Genomic DNA, 14,740 nt, shown 5'->3' with positions numbered 1-14,740 from the left:
GTAGAGAAGTACACCAGCCTAATCTTGGTCACTTAAGGGAAATGGCTGAGTCTCCAAGCCCTGGGCTGGAGATGAGTAAACCCTTTCAACTAGAGAGAAGATTGGTTCTGCAACTTAATTTCAGCTATGGAATGTGGAGATTGGGCACTCTTGGCTCCTACAGCCAGCATCACTTTGGGGCTCTTGTGCAGGACAGGGACTAGAGTAAGACAAACGAGACACCTAGGGGCAAAATTTAAGGATGCATGCACTCTCAGGGTACTGCAGTGAGCGCCTCTTTAGATTTTCCACCCTAGGTATCTCATACACCTCATTCTAGGTGGGCCTGGCTCTTGTACCAACTGGATTGAACATTTCATTATTAGTGGTACTGTCTTAACAATGTAGGGCTCAGTGTGGCTTGTGAATGACAGCAGTGGAAGATGCTTTTTATGGTACCCATGCATCTTTCCATCTCTGACAGTTAAGAAAAAGGTTGATTAAAATTATCTTAGCTTCTTCCATAACTTCTGTGATATGTTCACCTGATTCTCAAGACTAAGGATATGCTTAAAAAGTTTTGTTCTACATTATTGAAGAAGCAAGGTTAAACATAATCATCCCTGTGAGGTAGATTACAGTGAATGGCTAAGTCAATTGAATAAAGTTATGAAATGTTTAGTATCTGGAGAATTTTAAAGTGATTAGGCATTTATTGTTACCAAACTTGCATTTAGGTGCTTTTAAAACATGCAGAAATGCATCCATCTGAGTGAATCAAAAGGAACAAATAAAGTCTAAATGATGTATTAGTAATATATATTTATATATTTGGTAATGTTTCTTTATAGAATGCCCTCCTTATAATGCAGAGCTGGGTATTTTTACCCTACTTCTGATTGTTAGCTGTAATAAAGTTTTACAAAGCTGTTACTCAAAATCTGTTTATGGTAACAGTGTAACTCTACCTTGGTGTCTTAAGTTTTTTTTTTTCTTTCTTTGTGAAGCAACTACCAGGAAAATTCTATTTGTGTTATCACAGTGTAAGCAAGCAAACAAGTTAGTTCAAGTTAGTTCAATTTATAAGTTAGTTTGCTTGTAGGTGCTGTTGTTTTAGTATTAAAAGCATTGCTATGCTGTGGTTATTGGCTTGCCCTAGTAAAACAAAACAAAACAATACATGGATATGTGTCCATAGCTTCCAATGGTTTTATAGTGGAAGTTGAGTATGCAAGGCTGAGATTAACTTCTGGATGACTAAAGCCGTACTTACTGCTGATTTACTGTTGTCATAGGTGTGGCTGCCTCTGCAGCTGAGCCTGTGTAGTTGAGGCTTCTTGAAAGAAGGGGCAGAAGATGGCTTTTGCAGAAGAAAGAATTTATATAAGGGACAGGGGAAGAGGGAGTTGGTGAGAGAATATGGAGGAAGTTGGGCAGTTAGAACTTAGGAGACTGGTGTTCAGAGAACAGAAATTATGATCATACCACTGCTACTAATATTTGAATTAACTGTAATTTTACTTAAGAGTTAAGTAAATGAAGACAAAATATAACTAGGTAGAGTTACCTATGAATATAAACCTATAATGGAGCTTTAGCTTTTTTCTACAAGTTACATGGTTTAATTAAAGTGTTTAGTTCAACTAAAGAAAATTTTTATCAAGGCATGACAATTTCTTTTTTTGTTGTTGTTTACTTTTTTTTTTGTAGTTTCAAGTTTTTATTTAAATTCCAGTTAGTGGGGTGCCTGGGTGGCTCAGTCAGTTAAGTGTCTGACTTTGGCTCAGATCATTATCTCAGAGTCCTGGGATTGAGCCCCTCTTGGGGCTCTGTGCTCAGCAGGGAGTATGTTTGTCCCTCTCCCTCTCCTTCTGCCCGTCCCCCTACTCATGCTCACTCTCTCTCAAATAAGTTAAATCTTTAAAAAAGATAAATTCCAGTTAGTTAACATACAATGTAATATTAGTTTCAGGAGTATAATTTAATGATTTATCACTTACATATAACACCCAGTGCTCATCTCAAGTGCCCTCCTTAATACCCATCACCCATTTAACCCATCCCCCACCCACCTCCCCTCCAGCAACCCTCAGTTTGTTCTATGTAGTTAAGAAGCTTGTGTTATGGTTTACTTCTCCCCCCACCAATATTCATCTGTTTCGTTTCTTAAATTCCACATATGGATGAAATCATATGGTATTTGTCTTTCTCTGACTGACTTATTTTGCTTAGCATAATAGACTCTAGCTCCATCCATGTTGTTGCAAACAGCAAGATTTCATTCTTTTTTATGGCTCAGTAATATTCCAACACACACACACACGTGCACACACATGCACACACACACACCACCTCTTCTTTATCCATTCATCAGTCCTTAGACATTTGGGCTCTTTCCGTAATTTGGCTATTGTTGATAATGCTGCTATAAACATCGGGGTGCATGTATCTCTTCAAATCAGTATTTTTGTATCTGGGTAAATACCTAATAATGCAATTGCTGGATCAAAGGGTAGTTCTATTTTTAACTTTTTGAAGAACCTACATACTGTTTTCCACAATGGCTGCACCAGTTTGCATTCCTATCAACAGTGTAAGAGGGTTCCCCTTTCTCCATATCCTTGCCAACATCTGTTGTTTCCTGTTGTCAATTTTGGCCATCCTGACAGGTGTGAGGTGATATCTCATTGTAGTTTTGATTTGTATTTCCCTGATGATGAGTGATGTTGAGCATCTTTTCATGTGTCTGTTAGCCATCTGGATGTCTTCCTTGGAAAAATGGCTATTCATCTTCTGCCCATTTCTTAACTGAATTGTTTATTTTTTCAGTGTTGAGTTTGGGAAGTTCTTTATAGATTTTGGATAGTAACCCTTTATCACATATGTCATTTGCAAATATCTTCTCCCATCCCATCGGTTGCCTTTTAGTTTTGTTAATTGTTTCCTTCACTGTGCGGAAGCTTTTTATCTTGATGCCAATAGTTCACTTTTTCTTTTGTTCCCTTGCCTCTGCAGATGTATCTAGTAAGAAGTTGCTACTGAGGTCAGAGAGGTTGTTGCCTGTGTTCTTCTCTAGGATTTTGATGGTTTCCTGTCTCACATTTAGGTCTTTCAACCATTTTGAATTTATTTTTGTATATGGTGAAAGAAAGCGGTCCAGTTTCATTCTTTTGTATGTTGCTGTCCAATTTTTCCAATACCATTTGTTGAAGAGACTGTCTTTTTTCCATTGGATATTCTTTCCTGCTTTGTTAAAGATTAGTTGACCATAAAGTTATGGGTCCATTTCTGGTTTCTCTATCGTGTTCCATTGATCTATGTGTCTGTTTTTGTGCCAGTACCATACTGTCTTGATCATTACACCTTTATAATATAGCTTGAAGTCCGGAATCGTGATGCCTCCAGCTTTGCTTTTCTTATTCAAAGTTGCTCTGGTACTCAGGGCCTTTTGTAGTTCCATACAAATTTTAGGATTGTTCTAGCTCTGTGAAAAATGCTATTGGTATTTTGATAGGGATTGTATTAAATTTGTAGATTGCTTTGGGTAGTATAGTCATTTTAACACTATTTGTTCTTCTAATCCATGAACATGGAATGTTTTTCCATTTCTTTGTGTTATCTTCAATTTCTGTCGTAAGTGTTCTAGTTTTCAGAGTACAGATCTTTTACCTCTAGTTAGGTAAAAGATCCAAGTTGCCCAATTTGTTAGCATGTGCTCATGTGGTGTTTGTTGTGATCTCTCCTCTCTCATTCATGATTTTATTTATTTGGGTCCTTTCTCTTTTCTTTTTGATAAGTCTAAGAAATTTTATTAATTTTTTCAAAGAACCAGCTCCTGGTTTCATTGATATGTTCTACTGTTTTTTGTTTGTTTATTCCTAGGTATCTTATGGTTTTTAGTACAATTGTAAGTGGAATTGATTCATTGATTTCTCTTTCTGAAGCTTCATTATTACTGTACAGAAATGCAACAGATTTTGTATGCTGATTTTGCTAAATTCATGTATCAGTTCTAGCAATTTTTTGATGGATTCTTTTGGGTTTTCTATATATGGTAGCATGTCATCTGTAAATAGTGAAAGTTTGACTTCTTCCTTGCTGATTTGGATGCCTTTTATTTCTTTTTGTTTGACTGCTGAGGCTTGGCCTTCCAGTACTATGTTAAATAACAGTGGTGAGAGTGCACATCCCTGTCTTGTTCTTGACTGTAGAGCAAAAGCTCTCAGTTTTTCCTCATTGAGGATGATGTTAGCTGTGGGTCTTTCATATATGGCCTTTATGATGTTGAGGTATGTTCCCTTTATCCCTACTTTGTTGAGAGTTTTTATCAAGAGGATGCTTTTCTTTGCCAAATGCTTTTCCTGCATCTATTGAGAGGATTATATAGTTCTTTTTTTTATTATTATTATGTTATGTTAATCACCATACATCGTTAGTTTTTGATGTAGTGTTCCATGATTCATTGCGCATAATACCCAGTGCTCCATGCAGAACGTGCCCTCCTTAATACCCACCACCAGGCCAACCCATCTCCCCACCCCCCTCCCCTCTAGAACCCTCAGTTTGTTTTTCAGAGTCCATAGTCTCTCATGGTTCGTCTCCCCCTCCGATTCCCCCCCTTCATTCTTCCCCTCCTGCTATCTTCTTCTTCTTTTTTTTTAAACATATAATGTATTATTTAGTTCTTATCTTTTCTTTTATTAATGTGGTGTATCACATTGATTGATTTGTGAGTATTGAGCCACGCTTGCAAGCCAGGAATAATTCCCACTTGGTCATGGGGAATGATTCTTTTAATGTATTGTTGGATTCAATTTACTGGTATTTTGTTGAGAATTTTTACATCTATGTTCATCAGGGATATTGGCCTGTAGTTGTCTTTTTTTAGTGGGGTCTTTGTCTGGTTTTGGAATCAAGGTAATGCTGGCCTCATAGAATGAGTTTAGAAATTTTCCTTTGATTTCTATTTTTCTGGAACAGTTTGAGAAGAATAGGTATTAACTCTTCTTTACATGTCTGGTAGAATTCCCCCGTGAAGCCATCTGGCCCTGGACTTTTCTTGGGAGATTATTGATTACATATTCAATTTCTTTGCTGGTTATCAGTCTGTTCAAGTTTTCTATTTCTTCTGTTTCACTTTTGGTAGTTTGTGTGTTTCTAGGAATTTATCCATTCATTCCAAGTTGCCCAATTTGTTAGCATGTGCTCATGTGGTGTTTGTTGTGATCTCTCCTCTCTCATTCATGATTTTATTTATTTGGGTCCTTTCTCTTTTCTTTTTGATAAGTCTAAGAAATTTTATTAATTTTTTCAAAGAACCAGCTCCTGGTTTCATTGATATGTTCTACTGTTTTTTGTTTGTTTGTTTCTATATCATTTATGTCTGTTCTAATCTTCATTATTTCCATTTTTCTGCTGGTTTTAGGCTTTATTTGCTATTCTTTTTCTAGCTCCTTTAGGTGTAAGGTTAGGTTGCGTATCTGAGATTTCTCTTGCTTCTTGAGGTAGTCCTGTATTGCTATATACTTCCCTCTTATGAGTGCTTTTGTTGCATCCCAAAGGTTTTGGACCACTGTGTTTTCATTTTCATTTCTTTCCATGTATTTTTTATTTCTGCTTTAATTTCCTGGTTGCCCTTTCATTCTTTACTAGGATGTTCTTTAACCTCCATGTATTTGGGGTCTTTCCAAATTTTTTCTTTTGGTTGACTTCAAGTTTCATGGCATTGTGATCAGAAAATATGCATGCTATGATCTCAATCTTTTTGTACTTGTTGAGGCCTGATTTGTGACCTAATATGTGATCTATTCAGGAGAATGTCCCATGTGCATTTGAAAAGACTATGTATTCTGCTTTAAGAGGAAATGTTCTGAATATATCTCTAAAGTCCATTTGGTCCAGTGTGTCATTCAAAGCTATTGTTTCCTTGTTGATTTCTGCTTAGATGATCTGTCCATTGATGTAAGTGGGGTGTTAAAGTCCCCTACTATTATTGTATTATTATCAATGAGTTCCTTTATGTTTGTTATTTTTTAATATATTTGGGTGCTCCCAGGTTGGGGGCACAAATATTTATAATCACTAGAGCTTCTGGTTGGATAGATCCCTTTATTTATAATATAATCATCTCTTCTTCATCTCTTGTTACAGTCTTTGGTTTAAAATCTAGTTTGTCTGATATAAGTATTGCTACTCTGGCGTTCTTTTTACATCCATTTGCATAATAAATGGTTCTCCATCCCCTCAGTTTCAATCTCAGGTGTCTTTAGATGTCTTTAGGTCTAAAACGAGTCTCTTGTAGGTAGCATATAGATGGGTCTTGTGTTTTTATCCATTCTGATGCCCTATGTCTTTTGATTGGAGCATTTAGTCCATTTACATCCAGAGTAATTATTGATAGATATGAATTTAGTGTCATTTTATTACTTGTTTTGTTGTTGTTTCTGGAGATTTTCTCTGTTCCATTCTAGTCTTTGTCACTTTGGTTCTTTCTTTCCCACTCAAAGAGTCTCCTTTAATATTTCTTGCAGGACTGGTTTAGTGGTCACGAACTCCTTTAGTTTTTGTTTGTCTGGGAAACTCTTTATCTCTCCTTCTATTCTGAATGATAGCCTTGCTGGATAGAGTATTCCTGGCTGCATGTTTTCCCCATTCAACGCATTGAATTTATCATGCCACTGTCTTTGGCTTGCCAAGTTTCTGTGGAGAGATCTGCTGCAAACTTCATTTGTCCTCCCTTGTAAGTTGGGGACTTCTTTTGTCTTGCTGCTTTTAGGATTTTTTGTTTATCTCTATATTTTGCAAATTTAACTATGATATATCTTGGTGTTGGTCTGCTTTTGTTGACTTTGATGGGAGTTCTCTGTTCCTCCTGAATTTGGATGTCTGTTTCCTTCCCCAGATTAGGGAAGTTTTCAGCTATCATTTCCTCAAATAAACCTTCTGCCCCATTTTCCCCTCCCTTCTTCTTCTGGGATTCCTGTGATATGAATGTTATTATGCTACAGAGTCACTGATTTCCCTAAGTCCATGTTCGTGATCTAGTATTTTCTTTCCCTCTTCAGCTTCATTATTTTCCATAATTTTATCTTCTATATCACTTATTCATTCCTCTGCTTCTTCCATCTTTGTGGCTATTACATCCAGTTGGTTTCAAATCTTGATTATTGCATTTTTCATTTTGGTCTGACTAGTTTTTAGGTCTCTTATCTCTGTGGTAAGGGACTCCCTGGTGTCTTCTGTGCTTTTCTCAAGCCCAGCTAGTATCCTTATGATTGTTCCTTTAAATTCTGGATCAGGAATATTACTTATATCTGTTTCAATTAGATCTCTGGCCATGACCTTTTGTTCTGTCTTTTGGGACGAATTCCTCCATCTTGGCATTTTGTCTAGGTCCCTGTCTTCTTCTGTGTGCTAGGAAAGCCTGTTATGTTTCCTGCTCCCGAGAGTGATGACTTTATTAAGAAGAGGTCATATACTGTCCAGGGTCTGCTGCTTCAGGAAGTGTCCCTCATGTATGATCTGTGCACTCTGCTGATGTGTTTTGGCTGCTCTTTCCCTCAAGTCAGTCCTCTGTGGAGTTTCCCCTTGCCCGCAGTGGGGAGTGTTTGGACCTTGGCCAGAGTGTGGCAAGTTTTAACTAGGTGTGTTCTGATCTTCTTGTTAAAAGAGACCTGATGCTATTTCCACTAGAGCTGAAGTTTTGCAGAACTCTATGGTCAGTAGATGTGGTGTGTGCAGGGTGGGGAGGAGTTGGGCAGTTGAGGTGTGGGGGGTGTGTGTGTGGGGGGTGGGGGTTGTTGTGCTGCTCTTCTTGGGGAGGGCCTCACTGCTCCGGTTCTCAGGCACACCTGCCCTAATAAAGAAATACTAGCAGAGTGCAGGAGCTGCTGCTATTAGCACTGTGCTGCTTATCGAAGTTAGTTTATGCTGAGGGGCGGGGGAGAGAAATGGCACCAGCCTCCTCCCTCACCCCGGAGAGGAGAATTTGTGCCCACCGCTGTCCAAGAAACCCTCCCAGAAGAGCTAACAGTGTCCCCTCGTGTGTCCCAAGTGTTCCTCAGATCCCTGCCTTTGCCCTGTCTGTGTCTAAGGCTGTCTGCCTGCCTGCCAGCACAGTGAACCTTGGGCTCTATCCCAGAGAGGCTGGCTGAGTTTTAAAACTCCAAACTTTCAGGACCTGGTGTGGTGGGAACCTGCACTAGTCCCCTGGGGAGGGTCTCGGCCATACTGGGGCTGGTGTAGGTTTGTCCCAGAAGGGCAGTTGCACCAAAGTGTAAGTGGGTGGATTTTGTAGTAAAGCACAACAAAGAACCAGTATACAGGTTAGCCGCTCTCAGTAGGTGCCTCTGTCCCTATGCTGAGGGGCGGGGGAGGAAATGGCAGCTGTCAGCTCTTTTGTCCCTGGAGAGGCAATGCCACCTCTCCCAGGCGCACTCCAAGAAGGGGGAATTGTCTCTCCCAGTGCTACCCAGGGGATCCTCAAATTGCGCAGTCTGCCCTCCCCACCACCATCTGCCCTCCTTCTCCACAGGAACACTGCTATGCCTGCTAGCCTCCACACCTGCCACAATGTGGACTTCTCAAACTCCAGTCTTTGGGCCCTGCTGGTTGTAAAAACTCATGAAAATCAGTCCCTCTCATTTTCCCAGTCAATGGCTTTGGGGAAGTGTTTTCCTTGTGCAATCCCCTGTGTGTTCCTTTCTCTCTTCCTCAATCTCTCTCTCCCCCTCCACTCCTGACCAGGGCCACCTCCCCTCCACAGCACCCCACCATCCATTTCTCCCCCAAACCATGTCTCTTTACCTCCTACCTTACATGATATGGCCTCTTCTCTCCCTCTAGTTGTGCAGTTCATTCCGTCAGTCCTCAGATCGATTTCTTTGATATTCAGAATAATTTGATATTTATCTAGCCATGTTCGAGGGACAAGGCAAGCCTAGGGTTCTCCTATTACTCTGCCATCTTAGCTTGGCATGAAAATTTCTATCATAAAAAAAAAAAAAAGAAAATTTCTATCATGAGACTCACAGGACCCTGAACCATTTTTCATCTTTTCAATTTAGGAATTTTTTTATTAATAAGTTTTATTTTTTTAAAAAATATAAAATATTTCATAAATTTCCTAAGTGTAGTAATTTAAATATTATATCCCTTGTGATATATGAAGAAGGTTGGATATTAAGGAAAGAACGAGAAAGGAACTGGTGGGAAAGGAGTATCCTTACTGATAACTAAATGTTCCTGAAACCAACTATCTGAAACTGGTGCAATATTTTATAGCCCTTTATTAGAGTGATAAGCTCTGTTTCTGAGCTATTCTATAGTATCTCACTTTTTTCTTTACTTTTTATGCTTATGATTCTAAAATTATAAATTCTGATTAAAGGGCCTCATCATAAAAGTTTATCTGATCCCTATTGATTAAACAAAATGCAACAGCATTAACAAATCCTATGGTATTTCATTGTTTCCTCTTCCATGTAGTTAGGAAATACTCAACACCCCAGGATAAGTAAGTTCTAGTCTAAAATGTGGAATCCTACCTTCTAAATCTGAGATAGTTCTGATTTGCTAATTCGCTAGATAGTTCTAACTCATTGAACAAGTTTCAAGAGCTTGTGCCTCAGTTTCCTCATCCACAAAATTGGATAATAATAAGCACCTGCATTATAAGAGTGTTATGAAGCTCCCTAAAGGACAACTTGAATATAACTTGGATAAAAAGAAGAAACATAAACTACATTGAGACTTTCTTGGATATAGAATACTCAAAGAGAAGTCATTTATAAGCTTTCCAGGAATTAAAGTTTTAAAAGCTCTCCTGTAATTGAGGACCCAGTTCATCTCTAAGGACACAATCTTACATGCCATCTGGAAAGACCAGTTTTATAATATAGATATCTGAAGCATCAGGCATCATGGAATAAAAAACCCCAATAGTTAATACATAGAGCTCACAATTTAATTCATGACTGTAGATTTTTAAGTTAGCCTCATTAATCTTACAGTCTTAGAATAAAAATACCAACACTACTACCAATAATATGAGTTGTTTTTGCCTTTGGGGAATATCTCACTAAATATGTATAGTTAAATTACTATGCTTTAAAGTAATTTCAGATAGTTTCTCTCTCTCTCTCTCTCTCTTTTTTTTTTTTTGTTTAAAGATTTTATTTATTTATTTAACAGAGAAAGACAGCAAGAGAGGGAACACAGGGGGAGTGTGAGAGGGAGAAGCAGGCTTCCTGCGGAGCCTGACGCGGGGCTCAATCCCAGGACTCTTAGATCATGACCTGAGCCGAAGGCAGATGCTCAACGGCTGAGCCACCCAGGCACCCCCAGATAGTTTCTCTTGATAGATCTTTAGATAATGCTTTATGAAACTTAAAATTTTGTTTTATAATTATATAAGAATTTACATGGTTCCAAAGTAAGTATACAAAACAGGGTATTCAGAGAAGTTTGACTACTTCTATTCCTGTTCCTTCGATTGTATTTCCCACCCTCCCTCTATAGACAATTATTTTCATTAAAAAATTAACGTATAATTTCATACTTTTTAGTGTCCTGTCCTATGAATTTTTTAAAAAAGATTTTATTTATTTATTTGACAGAGAGAGACACAGAGAGAGAGGGAACACAAACAGGGGGAGTGGGAGAGAGAGAAGCAGGCTTCCTACTGAGCTGGGAGCCCGATGCGGGGCTCGATCCCATGACTCTGGGATCATGACCTGAGCCGAAGGCAGACACTTAACAATTGAGCCACCCAGGCGCCCCCTGTCTTTGAATTTTAACAAATTCATATAGTCGTACAACGACTTCAATCAAAATGTACAAAAGTTGCGCTATTCTAGTGAATTCCCTGTGCTCCACCCCCAGCTTGTGGCAACCACTTGTCTGTTTTTTGTTCCTATAGTTTTGTCTTTCCAGAATGTCATGTAAATGGAATTGTACATACAGTCTTTCAAATCTGCCTTCTTTCACTTAGAAAAATATATTTAACATTTTGTCATGATGTGTGTATCAATAAAGTGTTTTTTTATTGCTGAGTCATATTCCATTGTATGAATGTAATATGGCTTGTTTATATGTTCCAAGTTGAGTGATATTTGGATTATTTCCAGTTTTGGGTGATGGCAAATAAAGCCTCTGTGAACATTAACGAAATGTATGTGTGAATATAGGTTTCATTTCACTTGGGTAAATATTTTGTTGTGGGGTTTGCTAGATTATATGGTAATTTTATGTTTGTAGCCATTTATTATTTATAGTAGCCATTCTAATAAGTGTGTGGTGGTACTACATTGTGGTTTAATTTCCATTTCTCTAATGGCTAGAGTGATGTCAAACATTTTTGTTCCATGTGTTTGTCATCTGTTATCTTTTTTGGTGATGTGCCTATTCTAATCTTCTCCTTATTTTAAATTTTATGTTATTATATTATGTTAATCACCATACCTTACATCATTAGTTTTTGATGTAGTGTTCCATGATTCATTGTTTGTGTATAACACCCAGTGCTCCATTCAGTACGTGCCCTCTTTAATACCCATCAACAGGCTAACCCATCCCCCCATGCGCCTCCCTTCTAGAACCCTCAGTTCATTTCTCAGAGTCCATAGTCTCTCATGGTTTGTCTCCCCCTCCGATTCCCCCCCTTCATTTTTCCCTTCCTACTATCTTTTTTTTTTTTTTTTTAACATATAATGTATTATTTGTTTCAGAGGTACAGTTCTGTGATTCATCAGTCTTACAAAATTCATAGCGCTCACCATAGGACATACCCTCCCCGATGTCTATCACCCAGCCACCCTATCCCTCCCACCCCCCACCACTCCAGCAACCCTCAGTTTGTTTCCTGAGATTAAGAATTCCTCATATCAGTGAGATCATATGATACATGTCTTTCTCTGATTGACTTATTTCGCTTAGCATAATACCCTCTACTTCCATCCATATCGGTGCAAATGGCAAGATTTCGGGGGTTTTTTGATGGCTACATAATATTCCACTGTATATATATACACCACAACTTCTTTATCCATTCATCTGTTGATGGACATCGTGGCTCTTTCCATACTTTGGCTATTGTGGACATTGCTGCTATAAACATTGGGGTACACGTATCCCTTCGGATCACTACATTTGTATCTTTGGGGTAAATACCCAGTAGTGCAATTGCTGGGTCATAGGGTAGCTCTATTTTCAACTTTTTGAGGAACCTCCATACTGATTTCCAGAGTGGCTGCACCAGCTTGCATTCCCACCAACAGTGTAGGAGGTTTCCCCTTTCTCCGCATCCCCGCCAACATCTGTCATTTCCTGACTTGTTAATTTTAGCCATTCTGACTGGTGTGAGGTGGTATCTCATTGAGGTTTTGATTTGGATTTCCCTGATGCCACGCAATGTTGAGCACTTTTTCATGTGTCGGCCATTTGGATGTCTTCTTCGGAAAAATGTCTGTTCATGTCTTCTGCCCATTTCTTGATTGGATTCTTTGTTCTTTGGGTGTTGAGTTTGATAAGTTCTTTATAGATTTTGGATACTAGCGCTTTATCTGGTATGTCATTTGCAAATATCCTCTCCCATTCTGTCGGTTGTCTTTTGGTTTTGTTGACTGTTTCCTTTGCTGTGCAAAAGCTTTTTATCTTGATGAAGTCCCAATACTTCATTTTTGCCCTTGCTTCCCTTGCCTTTGGTGATGTTTCTAGGAAGAAGTTGCTGCAGCTGAGGTCGAAGAGGTTGCTGCCTGTGTTCTCCTCTAGGATTTTGATGGACTCCTGTCTCACATTTAGGTCTTTCATCCATTTGGAGTCTATTTTTGTGTGTGGTGTAAGGAAAGGGTCCAGTTTCATTCTTCTGCATGTGGCTGTCCAATTTTCCCAATACCATTTGTTGAAGAGACTGTCTTTTTTCCTTTGGACATTCTTTCCTGCTTTGTCGAAGATTATTTGACCATAGAGCTGAGGGTCCATTTCTGGGCTCTCTATTCTGTTCCATTGATCTATGTGTCTGTTTTTGTGCCAGTACCATACTGTCTTGATGATTACAGCTTTGTAATAGAGCTTGAAGTCTGGAATTGTGATGCCACCAGCTTTGCTTTTCTTTTTCAACAATCCTCTGGCTATTCGGGGTCTTTTCTGGTTCCATACAAATTTTAGGATTATTTGTTCCTTTTCTTTGAAAAAAGTTGATGTTATTTTGATAGCCCAGGGCCAGATGGCTTCCCAGGGGAATTCTACTAAACAGTTAAAGAAGAATTAATACCTATTCTTCTGAAACTGTTCCAAAAAATAGAAATGGAAGGAAAACTTCCAAACACGTTTTATGAGGCCAGCATTACCTTGATCCCAAAATCAGACAAAAACCCCATCAAACAGTAGAATTAGAGACCAATATCCCTGATGAACATGGATGCAAAAATTCTCACCAAAATACTAGCCAGTAGGATCCAACAGTACATTGAAAGGATTATTCACCACGACCAAGTGGGATTTATTCCTGGGCTGCAAGGTTGGTTCAACATCTGCAAATCAATCAATGTGATATAATACATTAATAAGAAAAAGAACAAGAACCATATGATCCTCTCAATAGATGCAGAAAAAGCATTTGACAAAGTACAGCATCCTTTCTTGATTAAAACTCTTCAGAGTGTAGGGATAGAGGGTACATACCTCAATATCATAAAAGCCATCTATGAAAAACCCACAGCAAATATCATTCTCAATGGGGAAAAACTGAAAGCTTTCCCCCTAAGGTCAGGAACACGGCAGGGATGTCCACTATCACCACTGCTATTCAACATAGTACTAGAAGTCCTAGCCACAGCAATCAGACAACAAAAACAAAGAAAAGGCATCTGAATCAGCAAAGAAGAAGTCAAACTCTCACTCTTTGCAGATGATATGATACTTCATGTGGAAAACCCAAAAGACTCCACCCCAAAACTGCTAGAACTCATACAGGAATTCAGTAAAGTGGCAGGATATAAAATCATTGCACAGAAATCAGTTGCATTTCTATACACTAACAAGACAGAAGAAAGAGAAATTAAGGAGTCAATCCCATTTACAATTGCACCCAAAACCATAAGAGACCTAAGAATAAATCTAACCAAAGAGGCAAAGAATCTGTACTCAGAAAACTATGAAACGCTCATGAAAGAAATTGAGGAAGACACAAAGAAATGGAAAAACGTTCCATGCTCATGGATTGGAAGAACAAATATTGTGAAGATGTCAATGCTACCTAGAGCAATTTACATCTTCTGATTTTAAATTGGGTTGTAGGTGTCCTACTATTGAGTTTCGAGTGTTCTTTATATATTCCGAATAAGTCCTATGTCAAATATGTGATTTGCAAATATTTTCTCCCAGTTTATGACTTATCTTTTTATTCTTCAAGTGTCTTTCAAAGAGCAGGTCTTAATTTTAATGAAGTCCTATTTATTGGTTTTTTTCTAGAAGTGTAATAGTTTGAGATTTTACATTTAGTCCTATAATGCATTTTGAGTCAGTTTTTATAATGGGCATGAAATATAGATCAATCTTCATTTTTTTTTTGCTATGTATATCCAAATGTTCCAGTACTATTTGTTGAAAACTATTTATATTCTGAATTGCTTTTAAAACCTTATAAAAAATCAGTTGTTCATGTACATATGAATCTATTACTGACTCAATTTTATTCCACTTATTTAATATCTATCCTTTCTCCAGTACCACACTGTTTTTGTTTTTGTTTTTCTTCAGAAAC

The sequence above is a fragment of the Halichoerus grypus genome, chromosome 4, assembly GCF_964656455.1.
Source record: "Halichoerus grypus chromosome 4, mHalGry1.hap1.1, whole genome shotgun sequence".
Lineage (NCBI taxonomy): Eukaryota > Metazoa > Chordata > Mammalia > Carnivora > Phocidae > Halichoerus > Halichoerus grypus.
This window is presented reverse-complemented; position numbering follows the sequence as displayed.